This window comes from Enhydra lutris, unplaced genomic scaffold (genome assembly GCF_002288905.1).
Source record: "Enhydra lutris kenyoni isolate GAN:26980312 unplaced genomic scaffold, ASM228890v2 scaffoldscaffold14, whole genome shotgun sequence".
NCBI lineage: Eukaryota > Metazoa > Chordata > Mammalia > Carnivora > Mustelidae > Enhydra > Enhydra lutris.
Window position 1 is genome coordinate 48,476,222 of NW_019154098.1, and position 26,372 is coordinate 48,502,593.

Sequence of the window (26,372 nt, forward strand, 5' to 3'; positions counted from 1 at the left end):
TATTTTTGGGAAGCAACTGGAGTATATACTCCAATAAAATAAGAGCACAAACTAACAAAAAGATGCTCCTGGGCCCCTTGCTCAATGGGGAGTCTGCTTTTCCCTCTGCCCCTCTCTGCCGCTCATGCTTGGATTCTCTCTCTCTCAAATAAATAAATAAAATCTTAAAAAACAAAAACAAAGACAAAAAAAAACCAAACCAACAAACAAAAAAACCACCAGAAGGCTGAGGAGAGAAGAGACTGATCACCAGAGGTAGCAGGACTCTGCCAGGATCAAGCCTTTTATATGCAACCTAACCAATTCAGAGTTCTTCTCCTGTATCTGGCCTATACACCCCAGGAGGCAATATTTCTCTTCCATAATCATTCCAGGTCCAGGTACCAGGTAAGCAAGTACTAGAAATCCCTATAGCTTAGAGTCTGCTATAATTATTCAAACTAGCCTGTTCTAAACTTGCCTTGCCTTACCTTTGCCATGAAAACTCCAGTAAATGCCTTGGCCTAAGCTTTCCCCTTACTTCTGCCCTCCTGCCTGCTGACTACTCTGGTGTCTTACTCTGTGGCTCTGCATGGCATTCAGCGTCCTTCTCTGAGCTATGTGGGTATAATAAACTTCTTCCTTCCATGCCCCATTCCCATTTCCTCCTGTGGCTGCACCGACTTCACCATACCATATCCAACATGTCCATCCATAGAACATGAGAAAAAGTACTTAGACAATTAAGTTATGATCTAAACTTTTTACACAGAGTACATTTTTACTGAAAAGAAAAACTGCCAAACAAGATTATTCATATTTGGGTATTTAACAGACATTTCTTAAAATAAGTGAAGTAAGCCTATTATTTGAAGGAAAACAACAGACAGTGTTTATTGCCATGATGAAATTTTAACTTTCAAATGAAGATTAAAATTTTGGAATACTTTTATGTGACTTGATAGCTTCCCATACTTAAAGACTTTTCTGGTGAGATCACTGTAGTACTTGCGAATGTGAATTTTTGATATTAAATGAAGAAAATGTGTCAACATTGGATAACCTACATAAGATAGCGAAGCAGTATTTCCAAATGAGTGATGCATGCATGTTACAAAATCACCTGTGCATATAGATAAGATGTCCATTCAAGGTGAAAGACTACAGACTACAGTGTAGAAGTTCGTTGATATGGTTTAGATTCTACATTGTAGCTGTTAAGAAACTGTCATTATTTAGCTTTGATTGAATATAAATAAATAAAAATATCCACAATTATTTGATAAGATTCCTCTCTTTTCTAAGTACATACTGTGTGAGGCTGGATTTTCTTTATATATTTCTACCAAAACTTATATGACTGAATGAAAAAAGTAGATATAAAAATCCAGTTATCTGCTATTAAGTAGACATTAAGAGATTTGCAAAAATATAAAACAACACCATTCCTCTCTGTAGAGACTTTTGTTTTGCAAAAAAGTTATTTTTATTTTTTTAAAAGATTTTATTTATTCATTTGACAGAGAGAGATCACAAGTAGGCAGAGAAGCAGGCAGAGAGAGAGGAGGAAGCAGGCTTCCTGCTGAGCAGAGAGCCCGATGTGGAGCTCGATCCCAGTACCCTGGGATCATGACCTGAGCCGAAGGCAGAGGCTTTAACCCACTGAGCCACCCAGACACCCCCCAAAACAGTTATTTTTATATAAATATCTTATTTATGCTTATCTATAACATTTTTGGGGGTTATTTTAAAATCGAATAATTGGGGTGCCTGGGTGGCTCAGTGGGTTAAAGCCTCTGCCTTCGCCTCTGGTCATGATCTCAGGGTCCTGGGATGGAGCCTCGCATTGGGCTCTCTGCTCAGCAGGGAGCCTGCTTCCCTTCCTCTTTCTCTTCCTGCCTCTCTGCCTACTTGTGATCTGTCTGTCAAATAAATAAATAAAATCTTAAAAAAATAAAATTGAATAATTGTTTTAAAGTTTCCAAGTTTTTCGGCAACTGTCTCAGGTTCCCTTCCTCTTCAGGAACTTTTACTTTACTATCATTTTACTGTTGTTCAATAAACTTTGCTTTGCTGCCCACCAAAAAAAAAAAAAAAAAAAAAAGTTTCCGAGTTTTTATTTGTACTATGGTAAATATAAGTAGTTATAACCCATATAAAGAAGAGGTTTTGGGGGGCCTCCTTAAATTTCTAGAGTGGGATCCTGAAGTGAAAATGTTTGAGCACCGCTGGTGTATATAATGCCTAGAACTGAAAGGTGAAAAAGTAGCAATATAAGCATTTTTGAAGAGTTATGCTTTTGTAGGAAATGCTGAGGAATTAAATATTTCAAAGTGTCTGAAAGTTGATAAAATTATTCCACTGTGTAAGAAACAATGCAGATCACAAAATATATGCTTGTATTTATTGTAATAACTTGTAAATGGTGGCTTGGATAAAACTTGCGGTGATCATATCTCTTCATTAATAATAGTAATAAAGTTTATAATATTGCTTGCTTTGCAGAATTTTCTGATAACTAGAAATAAAGTATTTAAGGCCTACTGTTTGGTTTGTTGTTATTGTTTTTAATTATTTATAATTATTGTAGCGATAAAGAAAAAATGGTGACCTGAGAAAACAAGATCCAGAATATGTCAAATATATAGTTATTTGTGTTTTTTCCCCCCTCTATTATCCACTCCTATTGTTTTCTACTATTTTATATGGAAGGCTAGAAATATTTTCCATGAAAGGAACTCATGGGCCATATGGTGATCTAATAGTGAAACATCCCAAACTACCCAGCCGTATTCTTACCTGTTTTATATAAGTGATTATACACAATATTTCATATTTATTTTTAAAAAGTATTTAAAATATTTTAAAACTGCCAATCTTGTTCAATGCAGCATCTGCTTGTGAAGAATTTGTAATATGATGTCACAGTTTTATTATATAATATCTAATTAATTAAGAAAAGAATAACTCCTAAACTGATAAATTTTTGTCACTTATTTTCAGTGGGAGGAGTTAATTGCTTATGATTACCAGTTTTTAAAGATTTTATTTATTTATGTATTTGAGAGAGAAATAGACAGTACAAGTGGGGGGAGCCACCAGTTTTTAAAAGTGAAGGTGCCTCTACACATAAGCATATTTTATTATTGCCTACTTTCCTCAGATATTCTCATTTCATGTTTTCTAGTTCTAAAATTATAAGTCATTTAAAAATAAATAATTTTGAGTATCTGTTAAATAATAAATGATTTCCTTTACATTGTTTCATCATTTAATTTTCAAAACAATAAATATGGAAATTATTAAATTAAGAATTTGAAGATGGGTAAACTGAAGTCATTTGTAAATTTCATCCTATTAAAATAAAAGGTTAAATCTTAAACCAGATCTGCTTTACCACAGTCTCTCCTATGTAACACATCTAACTTTCACCAAAATCCCTGGAGAAAGGTTGTGGAAATGTGGAAAATTACCACTGAAGTAGTTCAGACTATGATATTAATGTTGACTTAATTGTTATATATTCTTTTCTGAAGAGAGAATTAGGGATATGGAAATTTTATAACGCTAAGTCTCTGGAGTATGGCTACAAAAATAGAAGAGCTCAGAAAGAGTTGAGGAAGGAGGAATTTCAGTGACACATATTGTCAAACTTTACCAACTGTCTTAGGGCTGGCCATTCTAGCTGATAATGAATATGGACATTAAAAATATTCACAACTCAAGATATAAAATACAGTTTACCTCCAGAGTCTCAATGCTGAGTTTCTCTACATTGGAGAAAATGTGATTCGTTAACTTATACACAGATGAAAGAAAGATACTTCTTTTTTATCTGTCTCATACTCACTGTTGTTAATTGGTACAGGGATACACTAAAGGCTAAACTTCAGGTGAAATGGACAGGTAAAGGGATTTTCAGTATGCTTGCAAACAAAAATCCAACACCAACATGAACATCTTGGTCAGATCTCTTACTATTAAAACCATGTTATCATTAAAACATAACATGAGCATATTTTTTTGGTGAAGTGTAGTATTTTAAAAATGGAATCTCTAATTCTGCGAACTGTTGCACTTTTTCTGTTAAGACAACGATACAAGCTCCTGTTCTATTACTTTCATACTAAACCAACAAAAGCCATTGTCAAAAGAATCTACACATATGGTATTTATAAGATGTTTAGTTTGCTTCATATGATTTTATTTTACTCTGGACTTCCTGCAACTCAGATAGTCTTCCTTTTAAATTACTGGAGATAATTTAATAATACTGTTTTTCTTAGACAAAGAACTACTCATTGTTTAAAATCAAAGAATGACTTTGGGAAACTTGAAGGATGAGTGAAATTCTATTTTAGCTTTTAGAAATATGTTGGTCATATTTTATGATACCTCACCTTTGCTGACAAAGTAGCCCTTTCTCTAGCTTTTTTAGACTAACTATGAAAGAACCAGTATTATTTTAAAAATGAAATATTCTATTCTATTAAAAATTCTCACTGATAAAATATAGAATAAAATAAAAAACTTTGAGATCCTGTATCCTTTCCTAAAACTTCGGGGATATATCCATAGGTTAAAAAAAAATAATTAGGACACCCTGGATATGAGGTTAGGCAATGGTTTACAAAAAGAATTGGAGCAGCTGTATACTCTGACAATTAGTATATTATTGTACCATTTCTAGAGAGGAACTATAACTTAATCCAAATTACCTATGCAGCAATACACGTCTTTAAATTCTGAGGACTAGGAAATAGTGGCAGAAGGAAATGTCTGTCCAGACCAAGTGCGCTATAGTGACAGACATCTTCTAGAACAAGAATATATGCAAGGGCGGGGAGGGGGCATCGGGGTGGCTCAGTGGGTTAAGCTTCTGCCTTTGGCTCAGGTCATGATCCCAGGATCCTGGGCAGGAGCCCCGCATAGGACTCTCTGCTTAGCAGGGAGCCTGCTTCCCCCCCTCTCTCTGCCTGCCTCTCTGCCTACTTGTGATCTCTGTCAAATAAATAAATAAATAAATATATTTATTAAAAAAAAAAAAAGGACCCTCCCTCTCTCTTTCTGTCTGCCTCTCTGCCTACTTGTGATCTCTGTTGGTCAAATTAACAAATAAAATCTTTAAAAAAAATGAATATATGCAAGGGTGTTTTATTTGGTTGTGATGTGGTTCAAGGGGATTACACACACCTGTTAGGGGTTAAACATTGGACGCATATTATAGGTAATCTTTTTTTCAAAGATAGATCGCGGGGGAGAAGTTATTTGTGCAACAACCACAGTAAAAAGTAAATTATTGACCTAAGCTGGCAGAAGTTGTTACATATATGAAAGGATTTCTACAAAAAAACCAAAAAACCAAAAAAACAAAACCCAAAAATATTTTAAATACATATGCTGTCTTCAATAAAATAAATTATAAAAACTTCATTACATAACAGGAAAAAAATGAGTTGAAAATGCAAACTGCCATATTGAGGTCCAGAATGACATTGAAAGAGTCAATAGAATGAGAAAAAGGGTAACTAAAAACATAGTAGCAAATTAAAATGTGCATTAGTAGTACCAAGAGAGAAAGTATAACATTAAATCCCAGAAAATTATATCAGTGATGTGGAGGAATAATTACATAAGTTCTTAAGGAATAAAAGAGAAGAAAATAATTTAAAAAGAGGATAGCTATGGAAATGAGGGAGATAATCCAGTTTATATAGATTACCAGAATCCTGAGAAAGAAACAGGACCTGACTTCCAGAGAATAAATAAGTGCCAGGATAAATTGAATAATACCTAAGTTTTCAGAGCAAAAACATGCATTTTGATTCAATGGCGATGAAAAAGAGATATATGTGTATACATGTGTGTGTGTGTTTATATGTATATTCTTACACAAATAAAACCTACAAAATGATTTTTTTAATGATTTTATTTATTTATTTGACAGACAGAGATCATAAGCAGGCAGAGAGGCAGGCAGAGAGAGAGGGGCAGCAGGCTCCCCGCTGAGCAGAGAGCCCAACGTGGGGCTCCATCCCAGGACTCTGGGATCATGACCCAAGCCAAAGGCAGAGGCAGAGGCTTAACTCACTGAGCCACCCAGGCACCCTACAAAATGATTTTTATATATTTCATATGTCTATAACTAGATCTTATTTTGTATCTGTATTTCATTTTACAGTTTTTATACTGGGTGATACAGATATGTAAATTTAATAAAGCTATACATCTATATTTCCTGTACAATTTTTGTAATCCTTGTATTATCCCTATATATCTATACATAATTACATACATATAGATAGGTAGAGATGTTTATCTCCTGATAAAAATTTTTGCCCTTTTATTCCCTTCACCTATTTTGCCCATGTCTTCCCACCTCCCCTCAGGCAACCACCAGTTTGTTCTCTGTATTTGTGAGTCTGTTTTATTTTGTTTGTTCATTTGTTTTGTTTTTAGATTACACATATAAGTAAAATTATATAGTATTTGTCATTTTCTGTCTGACTTATTTTGCTTAGGGTAATACCCTCTAGGTCCGTTCATACTGTCAAAAATGGCAAGATTACATTCTTTTTTATGGCTGAGTAATATTCCGTCACACACACACACACACACACACACACACACACACACCCACCCTCACATCTTCTTTGTACATTTGTCTATTGAGGAACACTGAGTTGCTTCCATATTTGATTATTGTAAATAAGGCTGCAATAAACATAGGGGTCCATATATCTTTTCAAATTAGTATCCCCCCCCCTGCAAAGGTAAATACCCAGAAATGGAATTACTGGGTTATATGGTATTTCTCTTTTTAGTTTTTCGGGGGGCAAGATCCATACAGTTTTCCATAGTGGCTGTACTTAATTCTCACCAACACTGCACAGGATTTACCTTTTTTTCACATCCTTGCCAACCCTTCTTATTTCTTGTCTTCTTGATACTAGTCATTCTGACTGGTTAAGGTGATAGCTCGTTGTGGTTTTGATTTGCATTTCCATAATGATCAGTGATGTTGAGCATCTTTTTGTGTGTCTGTTGGCATCTATATATCTTCCTTGGGAAAAATGTGTCTACTCAGCTCCTGGATCATTTGGTTTTTTGGTGTTGAGTTATATGAGTTGTTTATAACTTGGATATTAATCCCTTATCAGATATGTAATTTGCAAATATCTTCTTCCATTCAGTGGATTGCCTTTTTGTTTTGTTGATATTTCCTTCACTGAACAAAAGCTTTCTAGTTTCATGTAGTTCTAATTGTGGTTTTTGTGTTTTTTTTTTTTTCTCTTATTTCCCTTGACACTTAGGTCTTCTTTGGGTGATGTTTAGCAGCATGACTCTGATTTCTTGCCTTGTGCCAATAAGCATTTCATGGGGCAAAATGTTGGTGTGTTGTTTGTAAGAATTGTACAAAGAGAAACACTTCCCTAGTCTTGGGAAAGGCAGTTATCATAGTAGTTTGCTGATTTAAGAGGGGGGAAAACCGTTTAACTTGTTGTTCACATAGTACTTAGAATTAAATACTTTCCACCAGACTGGGTAAAAATTTTCAGTTTCTAAATAAGACTGGAGTCAGTAGTGTTTCAAATTCCTCTATGTCTCATCATCAGATTTTCACCAAGCAGTCTCATTGCAATTATCATTCAATACAGAAAGGCAGTTTAATTACATTTCCCAATATAGCTACATTATCATTTCATATAGCTGTCATCTTGATCCTAAAATAACCAAAGTCTGTTTCCTGTGAATGTTAGCATATAATCAACAATAACTCCCATAAAGTGACCTTTTCTTGACCCAAAGCTGAAAAGAAATGGTGGAATGTAGTTTCGTGCTCAGAAGGCTCCTTTGAAAATTAGCAAATTGTTTGGAATAAAAGCTTTTGTTAGTGGCCTTTATCACAAATCTCATTGTGTATTGTTCAAAAAATTGTCATACATTTACTGCAAGAGACAAGAAATGTTAGATCCTCAAGAAGTTACAAAATATGGACTTGTCCTTTATTTTCACTTAGTATGCAAACCATTTGAAAATCTGAAGGATTAGATACCATTAGAAAAACCCAAGGATTTATAAACTTGGACCCCAATCCAGCTGTGCTTCCTGTAGTGATTATTTTCCTGAATGTCCAAACAAAATTATATCTACCTACTGTCTTATACTGTATTTACTTATGTCACCATGCAAGCTAGTTTATTTTGTGTGGTGGACTTACCAGGATTAGCTTATCATTTTACTTCTGTTTTAATAAACATATTTAAGAAAGGAAAATCTACAAATGAGCCTTGCCAAAGAAAGCTATATTTAATACCAGTCTAACTTGTATGGCATTAAAAAATATTTTTTTACTCTCTCGGTGCTCCATGATTATACAAGAAAGAAGAGGAACATTTCAAAGTACAGAAATATTTCTTCATGGCTTTTAATAATGTGGGAGGGTAATTCAATAGAGATACTGAGTAGAATTACAGGGAGTTATAAGTAACTTTGTTTTTGTGCTTCAGGTTCTAAACTAAACATGTGGGTCAAATAAGGTTTTTTGTTTATCTCTTTGGTTTTGTTTTAATGAGTTCATTTTCATATTATTTCCATTAGCCTAAAAATCTAAAGTTTTAATGAAGGTCACATTTGGGAATTTCTAAACTTTTCCTAGTACTCTCATTTTCCTAGTGTTCTATTTTTTTTCTCTCTTTTCTCTTTGGCCTCACTTGCAGAATGTTGAATTAACCATATATTCCAGGTCATACCCCATTATCATATTTATCTGTGTCAAGAAATCACACTTATTTCATTTTATTTTCTTTCATCTTCATGTCGTACTTCCATTGCTCCTCTCACAAAGGTGACTCTCCATTATGTTTGCTATTTGTCTTTAAATACACATATATCTTGGTATTCAATACAGTTTGTATTGGGGACATGTTTTTTAGAATTACATAAATGTTGATATATGAATCTAAATTTTTTCTCCTTTTCATACAGTATTATGTTTTTGTAATCTGTGTTGCTATATGTACATCGAGTTTTTACTTCTGACTGCTACATTATATTCTATGATCTAGTCCATTATTTTTAATTATCTCTTCTACCCAGACATCTTTTATTACAAATAAATGAGAACAAATTATGGAACTGAGTGGGAATATAATCCCAAGAGTGGAATTTCTATGTCTGCAGTTATATACATAACTATTTTTACTAAGTTCTGAAAGAGTGCTTTCAGTAATGGCTGCAACTATTTAAACTCTCAGTAGAAGTATATGAAATCTTCAATATTTCCCTGTCCTCAATAACACTTGATATTATCCATTTTTTTTCTATTTTCAGCATTCTCATTTCAAAATTCACAATGATAAGTGTCATAGTGAATTAGAGTATCGAATATTTATTAATCATTTGTGATTCTCTGTTTTGAATTATATATTCCTGTCCTTTGTTCATTGGTTTTTATTAGATTTCTGATATCTCTCTTGTTGACTTGTAGGAGTTCATTTTAGATTCTGGTTATTATTTTGGTTTCAGACATGATATTATCTTCTTCTGGCCTTTGATTATGGTAGGTGTCTTTTGTTGAGGAGTAGAACAGTCAAGATAGACTAGGCTATACTGCATAAAAAAAAATCTTCAAAATCTAAGTGCCTTTACACATAAAACATCATCTAAAGTTTGTTGCAGTTCTGGTCAGTCTCTATGAGTCCCTTCAGACTGGGGACTTGGGACTTAAGGATCTAAAAGTTTCCATCTGTTGGCACTGCCGTTTCAAATATGGCCTTTACTCATACAGAGGAAAGGACATAGAGAGCATGGTTTAACCATAGTTTTTCCTAAGTATCTTTAACCAGAAGTAAAACCTACCACTTTTGATCACTTTTACATATAGCCTGTTAACCAAAATAAGATGCAGTTGTCCGGTCTATCTGCATGAGAGGGCAAAAATTGATGGGTATGTAGGTAGTGATTACTCTCTGCCAAAAAAAAAAAAAAAAAAAAAAAGTTAAATTTTAAATAATTTAATATATCAAATTTTTAATCTCATGGTTTATGTTTCAGAAATTTTCATTATGAAGTATTTTTCTATCATGTAGGTATTCTTTCATATTTTCATGTTTTCTTCCATTAATTTTATAGCTTTAACTTTGGCATTTAAGTCTTTAATCTACCAGGAGTTCATGTTTGCTTGTGATGTTGGAGTAGTCTTCCTACCTTTATTAATCCAAATTTCCCATTATTATTGTATTTAATAACTTCTTTTTTTCTTTGCTCTGTGATACCTACTTTTCTATCATGGTATTATATCAAATGCATAATTGCAAGGTCTCTTTTCCTGTGTTTCATTAATCCTATCTTAACTTCATCATTAATGCTAAAGTCAGCATTCCTTTTTAAAATCCAAATAATATCTATCTCTTGATTTCTAAAATTTGCTTTTATTTATTAGTTAACAAACTTATTCATTTAACAAATATTAAATGAAGATTTTCATATCCCAAGAACTATATAGGCATAGGAGTATATAATTGAACATTTTTATGTGTAAAAATATTTTTTAAAACATTTTATTTATTTATTTGCGAGAGAGAGCACAAAAGAGAGGAGAGAGCACAATTGAGAAGGGGAGAGAGGGACAGAAGGAGAGGGAGAAGCAGACTCCCCCCTGAGCAGGGAACCTGATGCAGGGCTTAGTCTCAGGGCCCTGATATCATGACCTGAGCCAGAAACAGACACTTCACCAACTAAGCCACCCAGGCATCCCTATAAAAAGTATTTAATAGTGACTCTGGGTAAGCTGTTTAGCTTTTCAGTGCCTCAGTTTTCTCATCTATAAAATGGAGGAAATTTTCCTTATAATTTTGTTGGGAGAATTCAGCATGTTACCAGAACACTCATCAAGTACCTGGTATATAGTAACTTTTCATTAAATATTAGTTACTATTACTATATTAATTTTTGACATTGCTTATATTGTTTTTATTTTTTTTAATTCTATTTATTTTTTTATTTACTTATTTGAAAGAGAGAGGGAGTGCATAAGGGAGTGGGGGGAAAGGCAGAGGGAGAGAGAGAATCTCAATCAGACTCCCTGCTGAGTGCAGCTCCCGAGGCTAGGCTCAATCCCTGGACCCTGGGATCATGACCTGAGCTGAAACCAAGAGTCAGACCCTCAACTGACTGAGCCACGCAGGAGCCCCACTACTGTTGTTTGACTACCAAAAATCCATGAGTTTTTACATTTTCCTTTTGATACTTTGATCATTGATCTTCTGCTTGCTTAAGAGTTAAAATAAATATAAAACAACCTAATAAATTCTCAAAGAAAAGAAGCAAAAATTTACCACCAAGAAATAAGGCAACAAAGAGATGTTCTTCCTCTTCCTTGAGAAATTAGGAAGCAAAACAGTAGGTGAAACAAAACTTGGCCAATCATGCGGAGTTCAGCAAAGTGCACCTAACCCCTGATGGCCTTTAAGAAATGGTCACTATAAATCTTCAAAACTTCTTTCCATTTTCCCAAGGAAAGTTAAAAATGTTTCTATATTCAATTAAAAAGAAAAAGTGACACCTATGCTGCTCTGAGAAATACTAGATAAGTGAGTAAAAACTCTGGTAAACAAAATCCCATCCTCTCCTTTTAATTCTTAATCTGTGTTTGAAGCAAGAGTCATATGACATATTGTAATTTCCCTGCCAGGAGCTTTAATTAATAATCTTTATTATCAAAATCACTATTGTGACATTGATGTTAATACAGTATTTTAATATTTGCGAAGCCCCAAGTTCAATGTCATAAACTAGGTCTTAAAAAAGCGTATGAGCAGCTTTGCGCAGTGGCAGTATCATAGCCAATGAGGTTTATCCGAGGCGCGATTATTGCTAATTGAAAACTTTTCCCAATACCCCGCCGTGACGACTTGAAAAAAGCGTATGAGCACTGAGTGTTATATGCAACTAATGAATCACTGAATACTGCATCAAAAACTAATGCTGTACTAGATATTGGCTAATTGAACTTAAATGTTTAAAAAACCCCACTTATCTAAACCTATAGTAACCTAAAAAGTTCATTTTAAGCTAGGATACTTACCATTTTGTCTACTGAACTAATGATTTTTTTCTTAAGCTTCGTATTGTTAAATAATATAAATTACAAATATAAAACACTTTTCCTGGCTTAAAGATGAAAGTAGATACAAGCATATCATTTAAGACTTGTTTGCAAATATTATTCTTGTCTTTTAGAATATCCTTTTTCTGTTTCTCATAACTTTCAATCTGCATATATATCAGTTTTTAAAAAGTAGACATAATGTGTTTGAGCTAGAAATTTGCCAATGTCATTTGCTCATTGGTAGGAGTGCAATGCAATATTCAGATTACACCATTGCCAAATATTTTCATTTGAGGGTAATCTAGCATTTTTTGCATTAATGACATGACTTGTTTTCTCTTTTTGAATTATTAACATCCTATATAAACTGAAATATATCTGTTCTAGACAACGAAGAGAAGTTAATCCAAATGAAACATAATCCCATGGACTTTAAAAAAGATTATAAACATTAAGAACCAAACAAATTATAACAGTTTTATTTACTTATTAGCTAGCATATCAAGCCACATCTAAAACAAAATGTATACCTGATTGTTTTCCTTCTTGATGTCATTGACTAGCCTTAACAGTCATTGCTCTGTTATAAGGTTAACATGTACCTGTTTAATTTTCACAACATAATATGATTACCACAAAATACAAATGAAAGAGCATGTTGACCCCATAAGGCATTTCCTAACTTGCTTCTTAGATTGGTCAGGTTTTAGGTAATAATGCTGTTTTGGATGGTAGCTCTTCCTGTTTTGTCCAACAGCCAAAGTGTGGCTCACAGTGGGACTTACAAAACAAAGAGGATTAGAGTTATTAGAAAGAATTCAGAGTCTTGGGATGCCTAACTAAGGTGTCTGTGCTTTATGTTACTAGACCCAACAGATTTTCTGGCCCATCCAGAAAATGAAAAAATGCCCTATTATTCTGAACTCTTTGATAATTCTATGTTAATAATTTAAAAAATATGCACGTGTATAAGACCAGGACAGAATAAGAAATGTATTTTTCATGTTATTGTTTGTACTATGAGTAGGCATTCATGTCCAGAAATGACTTTTTGGCATTTTCTCAGGGACTAAATTTCGTCTTGGAAAACAAAAGGCAACCATGAAGGGCAATATACAACTGTGTGGTAAAGATAAATATAAGGTACTTCCGATATGATGTAAACTTCTTAAATGGTTCCTGGCTAGTTCAAAAGACTTTCATAAATTTCACTTAACCCATTGTAAGTTGTTTTTCCAAATGGTTCACACATCTGTAGTTCTCATTTAAATGCTTTTTTATTCCTTGTTGGATGCACTTTGGTTTCACTGCCAAGGAAAACAGAAAGCCTCTTTCAGCTGTATCCATTTAGAAGAGGAGTGACATCTAATGACTAGTTAAGAGTATTTATTCTTTAGGGGACATCATTCCAATTCTCCCGTGGAGACAAATATTTGAAAATGATATTAAACATTTGTGTATGATAAAGTGGATTTTGGAGAAACACATCTTGAAATGTCAGCGGGGACCCTGAATTTCATTTCAGAATAAAGTTTGATCCTTTGTATCAAATACAGCAAATCTATTTGAATAAATGCAACAAAATGTGATAATTCTCTTTCCTGTACAATGCGTCTGCTCTTTTCACCCCTCCACCAAATAGTAATATAGACAAGGATTATAAAAGTCAAGTCTGAGTTTTCTTCTCTGTGTTGCTGAAATAAATTCATTTTCAATAGAATAAAAGATGATATTTAAAAGAAAGTTATTTTCGGTGTCCATATAAAGTCCTCATTCAGAAAGAAAAGAATCAAGGAGATTTTTTGGATCTATTTCTAAGTTTTTGTTTGTTTGTTTGTTTCCTTTTAAATGATGAAGTTAAAAAGAAATTCAGCAATACAGGGTGCCTGGCTGGCTCAGTCAGTTAAGTATCTGACTCTCAACTTCGGCTCATGTCATGATCTCAGGATTATGATCTCAGGGTCATAAGATGGAGCCCTGTGCCAGGTTCTATGCTGGGTATGGAGACTGCTTAAGAGTCTCTCTCTCCTTCTCCCTTTGTCCCTCTGCCCCCATCACTTAGGCACACTTGTGCTCTCTCCCTCTTAAAAAAAAAAAAAAAAAGAAAAGAAAAGAAAAGAAATTCAGAAATAAAATCAAAATGTGCTGTCAATTATAGAATTTGAGCCACAATTTCTTATCTTACAAAGTAAACCTATGAGTTTTAAAAATTATAGTTTCCGCCATTTCAGTGTCTTCATGTTTATTTCATTTATTTAATGCCTTTCATCTACAGTTTCACTCCTCTCCTTAAGTAAAATGGAAGCCCAATAAACTCAGGTGTTTTTGTCTGTATTGTGCTCTGCTATAACTCTAGTGCTTATGATGGTGCCAGTTATTTGGTAAGCATTCAGTAAAAATTGGTTATATATTTTTATTTATATAGTTAATATAAAGGCAATGTATGTACCCTATAGAGTATAAGTTTGAAAATAAATAGAATGAAATGCAGTCAGATCTTACAAAGGTACACAAGTACATTATGGGGAGAAATATTTAATTTTTACTTCTAGCTATTACTGTGAAATTTTACTTGTGAAAAATATTATCTCATGAAAATTGTATTATTAGATATTATTGTGTTTCCAAAAATATTGGGAAGAATGTGATATTACTATATACCTTTTCTGTACAGTAAAACTTTTAATTAATTAATTAATTAAATTTAATTAGTTGACATATAATGTATTATTTGTTTCAGAGGTACAGATCTATGATTCATCAGTCTTATATAATATCCAGTGCTCATTACGACACATACTTTCTCCAATGGCCATCACCCAGTTACCCCATCCCACCACCCACCTCCCCTCTGGTTTTTTCTTGTTTCATTTTTTCCTTTCTTCCCCTGTGATTCTCTGCCTTGTTTCTTAAATTCCACATATCAGTGAGATCATATGATAATTGTCTTTCTCTGATGGACTTATTTTGTTTAGCATAATAGCCTCTAGTTCCATCCATATCATTGTAAATGGCAAGACTTCATTCTTTTTGATAGCTGAGTCATATTCCATTGTATATATACCACAGCTGCTTTAGCCATTCATCTGTTGGTGGACATCTGGTATCTTTCCACGGTTTGGCTATTACGGACATTGCTGCTTTCCACATGGGATGCAGGTGCGCTTAGGACCACTACATTTGTATCTTCGGGGTAAATACCCAGTACTGCAATTGCTGGGTTATAAGGTAGCTCTATTTTCAACTTTTTGAGGAACCTCCATACTGTTTTCCAGAGTAGCTGTACCAGCTTACGTTCCCACCAATAGTGCAGGAGGGTTCCCTTTTCTCTGCATCCTTGCCAACATATGTTGTTTCCTGCCTTGTTAATTTTAGCCATTCTGACCGGTGTGAGGTGGTATTGCATTGTGGTTTTGACTTGTATTTTCCTGATGCTGAATGATGTACAATAAAACTTTTGATATTTTTTCTAGAATTTTGAGAAAGGCCATGGGGATTAGCATTTAATTCAGTTACTGTAGTTGGTTGGAATTAATGACATCTTTCAATGCAGGAAGTTCTTCATTTTTAATCTATTTATAGACATGCCAATGTCATCAAGATAAAATTCCTAAGATATAAAATTCTGAAGTCTTCTGAAATCACTAAAATGGTAGAAATGTTTTCTGGCCAAAAAATTTTAGCTAGAGGAAAAATTAATTTCTATTCTGTGCACAGATGCAGCATTTGAGATGCTTGGTAGTGCCTTTGGTAAAGACAATTGTTTTTGCATGCCATTGTAACTCATTGACTTTTCTATGCATATATATTTATGTCAAAGACTTTGCTTATTGTTAAAAAAAGTGTTTATTATCAGGGGCTCAAATCATCATTTTTACCTCAGGTGGTAAAGAAAAGAGAACAGAACTTGGTGCTGTCCCTTTCTACATAGAAATTCACTGACTTCCCTGATGGTAATTTTTTAAGTACTTTTAATAGTTAATATTCCCCCAACTCTGTACAATCTCCACTCTAACCTGCTTTGTTCCTTTTATTACTAAGAAAAAGAAAAAGTAGTAGGGAGGTTAGTTAGTCATAGGTTTGATTTATTGCACTATTTTCAGTTAAAAGAATGAGGTATATCTACACTTCCCATAAGGGTAAACTGTAAATCTGTGACTTATATTTTGGTCATGCTGCAATATTAAAGAATATAAAGATGAGACAGAAGGATTTTCAGGGCTGAAGGAAGTACTTCCTCATGAAGGCGGTGAGAATAATAAAGTCTTGTCAGTTTTCCTGTAGAGAGAATCCTGACCAATCACCATAGAATTCTTTTAAGTGCTATTGGTCAGGAAAATTAAAAATGGATTTTTTTATTACTGACATCAGTGATTCACAGCTTGCCAAACATAACTGCACTGCCTCAAGGTTAAAGGTAATAAATTCTTCTCAGTTCAACATAATCTTGGAGTATCCATTCCAAGTAAGGAATAGGCAAAATAATCTATGAGATGTCCAATTTGTTTTGCATTGGTTAACAACAATAACAAAAAAAGAGGAATTTAAAGATGATAGAAATTCAGAGATGATTTGCTCATCAGCATGTAAAAGATGATTCCCAAAGGCCACTTTTTTCTCATGCCAAATAGTTAATTCTTCTCATTGTAACTTATTTAAATATATTTTTAAAATCTATGTAAGTAATCTGCAGTGTGGGGCTCAAACTCTTAACCCCCAAATTAAGTCACATGCTCTTCGAAATAAGCCAGCTTTTAAGTAAGTTCTGCATTCATTATGAGACTTGAACTCACAATCTTGAGATCAAGAGTCACATGCTCTACTGCTAACGCATCCAGGCACCCTTGTAATTTATTTTTAAATATTTCACTTACCATTCTCTTTGCTTATGGTTTCAGCTCTAGTTTTTGTATTCAGAATTTTGCTACAATGTCACCTCAAGGATACTTGAAAACTCAGTCTAAGGTAGACCCACATTTACTCCTTCTTACTACTTACTACATTATCTTGTATTATTTTATAAAGCATGTTAGTATACCAACTAGTCTCCTCAGTAACCCCATAAGGAAGATTTTCAAACAGTCTCAGAAAAAGAGTAGGAATTGTGTCTCTTTAAATAATTTGTATTATGTGTCCAATGTTTAACTATCCATGTTGCAATAGTGATGGTTAAAGTTGATTGGCCAGGCTATAGTTATATGTCTAACCTGAGAGTGGAGAGGTGGTTGGTCCCCTTAAAGGAAATCATGGTAGTGGAGAGTGAAATGGATGGGATGCAATGTTACAATAGCAGTTGATTAGTGTTTCTGACAATCTTTATATTTATATGCTCTATCCCCAAAGTCAAAATAACTCCAGAAATTTTAGATTTATATAAATATATAGATATATAAAAATATATAATATATATATAAAAGATATCCTAAGAATAGTATCTTTATGAGTTTTATGAGTTTTTTTATGGAAATATATTGACTCTCTTTAGAGGTATAATAACTTCATGTTTACTTTGTGTGAATTTTTTGTAGAAAATAATATTTAAATGTAGGAAAGTTTGAATATTAGATTTCATTTCAGAAATCCTGGGTCTAAATTTAAAGTCTAATAGCAATAAGTTATCTTTACTCTAAAAAGTTATAATTCCCTTATTACTTAACAAATTAAGGGTAAAGTAATATATGAAAGTGCCATTGAATACAGTACCAGCTGGTGTTTTCATACTCACTTTATTGCTCACATGTTGAAAATATGTCTTAACACTTATACATATGATAGCTTTTATTTCTTTTCAGAATTTTGGGAGCTAGTGGTGTTACTAACATCTTGACAATTTTTTTTTCTGAAATATATATCAATTTAGTAATTCAATAAGATTATAAATCTTACACATCATATAAAAACCCTTTAAAGGATATATATGTTGCAGGATTTCTTTTCCTTCAGTGCTCACGGTTCTTGGTCATGCCAGTTCAAAGAATGAAGAGGTAGACCAGATGAAGAGTGGTGGGCCCCAAAGCAAAGTTTATTGAGCAATAGCAAAGTTTATTGAGCAATAATACAAAGCTCCCAAAGAGGGAGAGGACCCAAGAAAGTTGCCACCAGAGTTTCTAAGTCTAGAGGTTTTTATGGGCTTGTTGGTGGGCTGTTTTAATCTAATTAACCCTCTATGAGCCTGTCACCCAATCAGGTTTTTGTCATCTACCTATCCTGTAGGAAAGGGTGGAGGGCTCCATCCAGGGTAGTGTAAAATCCCTTTAAGAGTGGTTTCCCCTTAGAGTGGAGCCCTTGTTCCTGCTTGCCTCTTTTCTAATTATCCTTCTTTATATATCCAAAGCTAAGTATATATGAGTTCTGTGTTACTATCAGGGATAACTGGTGGGTAATTCAAGTTACTCATTTAAAAGGAATTATTTTAGGGGTGTCTGGCTGGGTCAGCCTATTAAGTGTATGACTTCAGCGTAGGCCATGATCTCGGTCCTGGGAGGGCTCCATGCAAAGCGGGGAGTGTGCTTGTCCCTCTGTCCTTCCCCTGGCTCATGCTCTCTATCTCCCTCTCAAAAAAATAAACAAAATATATTTTTTTAAGGGATTATTTTATGTTCTTAATGAACCTTCAAAATAAATATACCCTGTGCTTTTGCGATTTTTTGGTAACATTTCAGATTTAGCATGGTTGACTTTAGACTTGGCAAATATAGCTGAAATCAGGACATCTTGTTAAAATCCAAATGCTATTGTTTTTGAGAATAAAGAAAGAAATTATAATTTTTCTTCTGAAAGAGAGGTATGTAATTCCTCCAAAATACAACATCCTGGGTACATTTTTGAGAACAATCATCATCATTTAGCAAAAATCAAAAGCAATGAAATGTTAAGTACCCTTATTCAGGATCAGAGTAATAAGTAAGGGTTTTGGTGACTCAAATGATTTTATATCATTTAATGATTATATTATTTAATGATTTTAAAATTTAGCAGGACACTTATTTTGTGTTATCTTCCCTAATTAACACTTTCTCTGTTAAAAAAATTAATTACTAGAAAACATATGAACATGTATGAGAATCAATAAACAGACACCTAAGTTCTTTTCCTGTGCAACCTGTGGGGGGGGGGTAATTTTTTTCTCGAACACGTCAAAGGTTTTCCAGCTCATTTAAAATTAAATTGTCATGATATGGATTAACAGGGAAAAAAACCCATAGTTTTCTTATGTGTGTACAAAGGTCCAATAATGAAATTGAAACCCCAAGAAATTCCAAGGAAGCAGTTTTCATACTTTTTAGACAAAGAGGCAGTAATCTGTGAGGACTTGACAGGACAAAGAGAACTTAACTTTGTGAGCTTCAATTAGTAAGGAATTCTAAACAGAACTTGGGCTGGCTAGTAAATTTTAAAAGTAACAAGGTTTGTTTATACAACCTCCTTTGCTCTAAATTTCCTATTTCTGGTGATAAGGATGTTTCTTTACCTTCTGTTACAGGGAGGGCACCTTTCACGTGGGAGATTTATTTTCTGGTTTGTAGAGACAGAGAGAGGAGGAGCGGTTATAGTGTTTTCTGCACTGACTATTTCTTAAGGGACTTTTAAAAAGAATAATCAATATGCCAAAGTGGTACATTTTGGGGCAGTCGGCCCTTGGTCCCTACAATCCCAAATTTCAGTTGTATTCAAACAATGTAACCTTTAATGCACTATTTATATCTGTTTGATGGGCAAGAAGTGTAATTACTGTTTTACTTTGATGACCTGCAATGTTTTTGATATTTTTTAGTATTTTTTTCTTTTCTGAATCTTGATGTGTTGACTGCTGTGCTGATGTAACCAGAGCAGAAATTTAGTAAATTTCAATACAAATCAGGACATTTTTAAAACCAGTTTGTGCAGTAAACTGAAGGAGTATTAAATTCCCTTTGTTTGCATTTAGGCTGCTTGCTTTGAAGTGGAATCCTATCAAGGAAAGCCCTTGGGGCCTCCTCAACAGAAGAGATCAATTGTATGCTGGTAGATTACTTAAAGGTCATTTTGTCAGAGGATTTTTGAACTGGATTCTACACCAGCTCTGCCACCCCCTTTTTTTAGTGACAGAGAAATTTCCTTATGCTTCTTGTTTTTAATTATTACTATTTTCTAGAAGGATTTATTTCTTTAACATTTATCCTGAGTATTTAATTAAGATTCTCAATTAAGTGCTTGTAAACCTTTCAAGTGGAAGAGACAAACATTTACAATAAATACAGTACATGGATGGTTTTAACACGAAAAATAAAGAGAAACCATTTCTAAAAAGAGATTTCTTCAGCGTAGGGCATTTACAATTTAGAAATTGTAGTTTTGAAGTGTGGGTAGTGTACTGGTCATTATTTTTAGACCAATCTAAACAAAAACATTTATCTTGCTTAGTACTATGATTCTGGATAGGAATATTAGTTAGATGTGGTAGAAAAGAGATAAAGTGGCAGAATAATTAGGCCCCTATTAATTTTTTAGAAATTATAGTAATATATTTTGAATATGTAGAACAGTGAGTATCTGTTGTATATTTGTTTGATATGATTTCATATCCACTTTTTTATAACCAAAATAGTTGTCTTTAGAAGTAAAGTTGTTTGGATATAAGAATGAAGTAAGTTATGTCAGAATGTCATCATCTCATCTGTTTTCATCAATAACAATTCAGTAGTTCAGCCCCCACTGGGGGCTTATTAAAAAAAAAAAAAACATATGAAGAAGCAACTACGGGAAGGAGTCATTTAAGACTAGAAATACCTAGAGTTTGTGAAGTCTCTTTGAGAGTGTTCAGTCTGGGGAAGACTACACTTTGCAATCTAAAATAGGTCTCTGAAGACCTTGGGACATTGGCTCCAACCGAGATCAAGGAGACTCTTTCATCAGCTGTGGTGAAAATACGCAGTGTCCATAAAGACCATCTTGTCATCAACACCAGAACCTTTCTTCCCTAGCAATGTGCTCTATCAACAGGAGACTTTCACTTTTCCTCTGGCAGTTGGACATCAGCTCTTGTTGGCTAAGCTGTCTCTCCTGAGTACCAACTTGAAGTTGAGGTGTACCTCAACTAAATTTGGACTTTATTCCTTTGATCTCCCCCTGCCTGGAGCAGTAGTGTGATTAATCTGTCATTGGTTTGGAGTATATTTCTTTATGGTTCATTAAGAGGTGTTATCCTAGGGATGTCTGGGTGGCTCAGTCAGTTTAGTGGCTGCCTTCACTGGGTCATGATCCCAGAGGCCTGGGATGGAGCCCCACATCAGACTCCTTTCTCAGCAGGGAGCCTGTTTCTCCCTCTGCCTGCCACTCCCCCGCTTGTGCTCTCTCTTTCTCTGACAAATAAATAAAATCTTAAAAAAAAAAAGAGGCATTATCCTGTATGACACTGGTTTATGAAATTCCCATGGCAAAACTGTTAAGTACATTGTTGGCAAATGTATTTTCTGAGCATTAATTTGCTCAGAGCATTAATTTGCATCCCCAAACAAAACACTATCGCAGTCATACTGTTTTTATTATTGTATTGAAGTTAAATATTTAGATATTTTCTTGCCATATATACTCTTAAACTGAGTTATAGCACCATCTATACTACCAAAATAAAAGAAAAAAAAACATAATAAAAAACCTATTCATCTGCCATTTGCAATGATACAGATTTGACTAGTTTGAAAGGTAAATTAAGTAAAATTAGTATAATTACTAAATATAGCTATTTCCTTTTCTTGGAGATTTTTAATAGGGGATGTAATTCTGACGCACTTACTTTGATTGAATTCCCTCTACTATCATGCAGAATAATTGCTTTACACATGTATACTTGCAATTTTAATCACAAGTTCTTATTTACTAGGAATACTTAATTAAGTAGATCTTTAAACCCTGCTTGTATATATGTTTTTTAACCCACCATAGAATTAAAATGTAGCATTTAAATGGCACTGATATATATATAAAAGCTGATTTTATAGACTTACTAGCTTTACTTATAATTAGTATTTTCAAAATTTCAAAGGAAATGAAAAATAGGCCACATAACTTGCTGAATGTTACAAGTATTATAAGACATCTTTTTTAATAAGACATTTTTAACATGAAAAAATATGGGAACCATTTAAAAGTTTCTTAATAGCACACACACACACACAAAAATCAGGGGAGCATGCAACAACCATGTTCATCATTACAAAAAAAATCGTTCTTTGTGCAGAAGTCATGTTAAAGTAGTTTTTGGCTATAGTTAAGTGAAAAATATGGAAGTCTTCTAGGCATTTTCTTTATTACTCAGATGCATGTTTTTCAGAGTAAAATTCCACAGTAATATTGTCTCATGGGGCATTGTCCCCCACCTGACCATCCATCTCTGAGTCTCAACAAAAATGCATTCCTTGGTTATATAATTTGGGGAAATAATGTATGTTCGATTATCCTCCTGGAGAGTTGAAAAATATTTAAAGACTGAAAAAGTCTTGCAGTAAAGAGATATCTCTAACTTTGTTTACCCCAGTGTTTCTGAAACATATGTAACCATAGAAATGAAAAGCAAGAAAAATAACAGTAAATAAACATTTATTAATATCCCAGGGAACTATTTTTCTTAGGAAAACTTCCGGGAAATACTGCAGAATATCACTGGAAACCTTGAAGTTTGCAATTATTAAAAAAAAGGACATCAGAATTGGTGCATTGTTAGATTTTTCCCTCTGAGTTTTCTCCAGGTGGCCATCAAACACAAAGGAGTTATAAAAATACTCCATTGTTATCTGAAAGCTCTGTTCCATTTAATTAGTTTGAAACTTTCTCTATTTCTTGAATCAATAAAAATTTTAAATAAGGATAAGATATATGGTGTAATTTTTAAAAAATCACATTATGCCATAGCTACAAAGAGGAAGGAAGACCCTCATCTGTGTTTCCTTTTTATCTTCTTTCTCTCTGACCCAGAGGTACCCTTTTCACTGCTTTGGGGTGGAAAAGAAAAAGAAGACCGAAGACAAATACTACAGCTTTATAATTTTCATAATGGCTACATGAGAAACATACAAATCAAGTCCACAATAAAAAAAATTGTATATAGGAACTTAAACACTAATTATTATTTTGTTTTATTATTTTTAAAAAGATTTTAATTATTTATTTATTTATAGCCCACACGTACACATGCAAGGAGCATGAATGGAGGGAGGGACAGCGGGAGAGGAAAAGGGAGAGAAGAAGACTCCCTGCTAAGTGTGGATCCCGTCCTGGGGCCTGATCCCATGACCCTGAGATTATGACCTGAGCCAAAATCAAGAGGTGGTCACTTAACTGACTAAGCCATCCAGGTGTCTCAGTTATGTTTATTTTAGATACTCCACCAAGTTTTACAAAATTGCTTCTACTTTTTGTTTATTTGCTTTACAAAATGGTACTGTTGGGTGTTGTTATTGTGTTGCTTTAGGAACATATGCCAGTTGAGGATTTGCATCCTGCCCCTGCTGGAGTCTGCATATGCCCTCCAGGTCTCACCCCACCAATCCAGGAGATGTCATTAAAACCACAATATTGTATACTTACTACTCACAAGGGTAAATTTTTACTTATGATACGGACAACAATTTGTTAGCTTATAAAGTCTTCTTACACCCTATCAAAGTTTCATACATTTAACTGATATTCTTCAAAGTTGTAGCTTGATACCATATTTATTTTTGTGCAGAGTGCAAAAGTACTTCATAAAAGTTTATTTGTGCAATCATCTTTCCTGGGGCCACACAAATTACTGCTTACTATAGATACACAGGGTCATGCCAGCTTTCACTGTCATCATTGGCTTATCATAAATGCTATTTATAAGGACTTGGTTTAACCTAATGTATTGATTGGCTGCTGTGTCCCAAAAACTGTCATTGAAAAGTTTTGAAACATTTCTTTGTCTGTAACTGTGTGCTCTTATCAATATATAGTGGGATTTTAACAACATATACTGCTATGAATGAATGAATCTATCAGAACACCACAGAAAGGGTTGCATGGAAACACCTAATAGTAGTTTCACTGGTATATTATGAACGACACACAGGGCCATTGTTAGCATCATTGTTAAGAAGTGATTTTCAGGATACAGATGGAGCTGGTATTAACTCATCATAATTTTAAGACTAGCATCACTCTATTGGTTTTGCCTATCATTGAAATAGAAATTTTCCAGTGCAATGGCATTACCTTAACAGCATCCAATTCAAAGTGATTTAAAAACATGTTCAGTCATGTGAAGAACTTATTTTTAGGCTGTCTTCACAATCTCTCTTTATACTGCTTACAAATTGAGGGTGGGTGGGGTGTGTGTGTGAAGTAAATATACCAAAATTTGCAATTATTGTTTCTGTGAGATATATAACAGATTCCTACAATAGGTAAATACTACATTTCTAATTAGGAAATGATCAATAAATATGTTCAAAGTCCTTACTTTTTTTGTTCTTAAGGTGCTTTAGAGATAGTTTTTAAATCGAAATTCTTTCTTTATACTCTGCATTTTGCAGCATATGTGTATTTATATGTGTGTTTATACATAGAGAAGAATATATCAGACATTTGATAAAGTTTGTCATGAAAGAGGTAGACAACTAAATGCAATGCATATCACCCAAAATACACATTTAATTTGTTTCAATTTTAAATTATATAATATTTGGGAAACATTTCTTCCTTCTTTCCTTTATTCTGTTATTTGTCATTTAATTTGACAAATACTGAATGGTTAACTGTGTGCTTGGGTCTGTCATAGATACTCTGAATATAAAGATTAGTATGGAAGTCTCTATCACTGGGAAAGCAAGCATATAAAAGATGATACTATAATGTCATAAATCCACTAAGAGAAATATACCCCATAATAATATTGATATATATCAATAATATATAAATTTATATATTTTGTATACAGGAAATGTAGAAAAAAGTAATACTAGGTATTCCATGATATTTGGAAAATAAAAAAAATTAAAATTTGAAATTTTTTTATCCTCAAGGGTCTTATATCAGAAAGTTATATTTTGTGGGGATGATTAAAACACAATTTGGCAGACAATTATTTAGTTATGATGGTTAATTATTAATTCTCAGGTCTTTGTACAGCTTCAGCAATGTGTCCAATCCTTTGTCTATTCAAAGAGTATGCTCTGTCTTCAGAGAGCATTTTATAATATTGATTTGGTTTTCAGCATAGATATTTATTTTGGTAAGTATGGTTTCTATAAAAAAGATTACTTTTAGTTCAATAACTAAATACTTCGAGTCAAATGACTGCCATTCTTTTTTTTTTTCAAGTCATTCTTTTTTTTCTTTTTTTAAAGGTTTATTTATTTATTTATTTGAGGTGGGGAGGGGCAGAGGGATAAGGAGAGGAGGAGAATATCAAGCAGATTCTCCACTGAGCACAGAGTCTGACATGGGGCTCGATCTCATGTCCCTGAGATTATAACTTGAGCTGAAATCAAGGGTCAGATGCTTAATGTACTAAGCCACCCAGGTGCTCCCTGCTATTCTAATTCACATTTTATTTTTTCTGAGTTTGATCAGAGTATGTTATTCTAGCAGATATTGTTCAAAGGAGGAGGAAATATCCAAGGGTCATATGAGCTGGAGATGAGAGATTAGGTCTTGCTGATTTTAATAGCATTTACATCTTTATTACGTGTATTTTATATTTTCCAATGGGATGTCCTACACATAATAGTGACACAGTATTTATTAAATGAAGGATCATTTACTGTTATCATTTATATGGTCTATTTTAACTTCTGATTAACAGTATTGAGGATTAAAACATTAATGACTAGTATTAGAATTAAACTGGATGACACCAGATGTAATTTGTGTAGGTAACAAGTAAGTCTTCTGTTACCAAATATCAGCTTGTCCTACCATGGAACTTGGAATTGGAGAACATTGATTTAAATCCTGAATCTTCAGAATGTGGCCTCAGATAAGTCATGTAACTCCTCTTAAACTGGTATCACCTTAAACTGGGTGATAATCAGTTTTAAAGTAGAGTTAATAGTGCTTGTTTCACTCTGTTGTGATGAGAATTTTTAAAAGATAATGCATAAAAAGGCCTTTTTAAATTGCAAAGCACTATTTGTTATGGATAAAAATCATATTATCATAGTTTAGTATGATAGTCCACTAAAAGCTACTCTGTAGAAATAGGATCAAGAGGTAATGATGGGGAAGGGGAAAGATGGACAAAGGGAGTGAGAAGAGAAAATAATGTAAAAATCATGTTTAC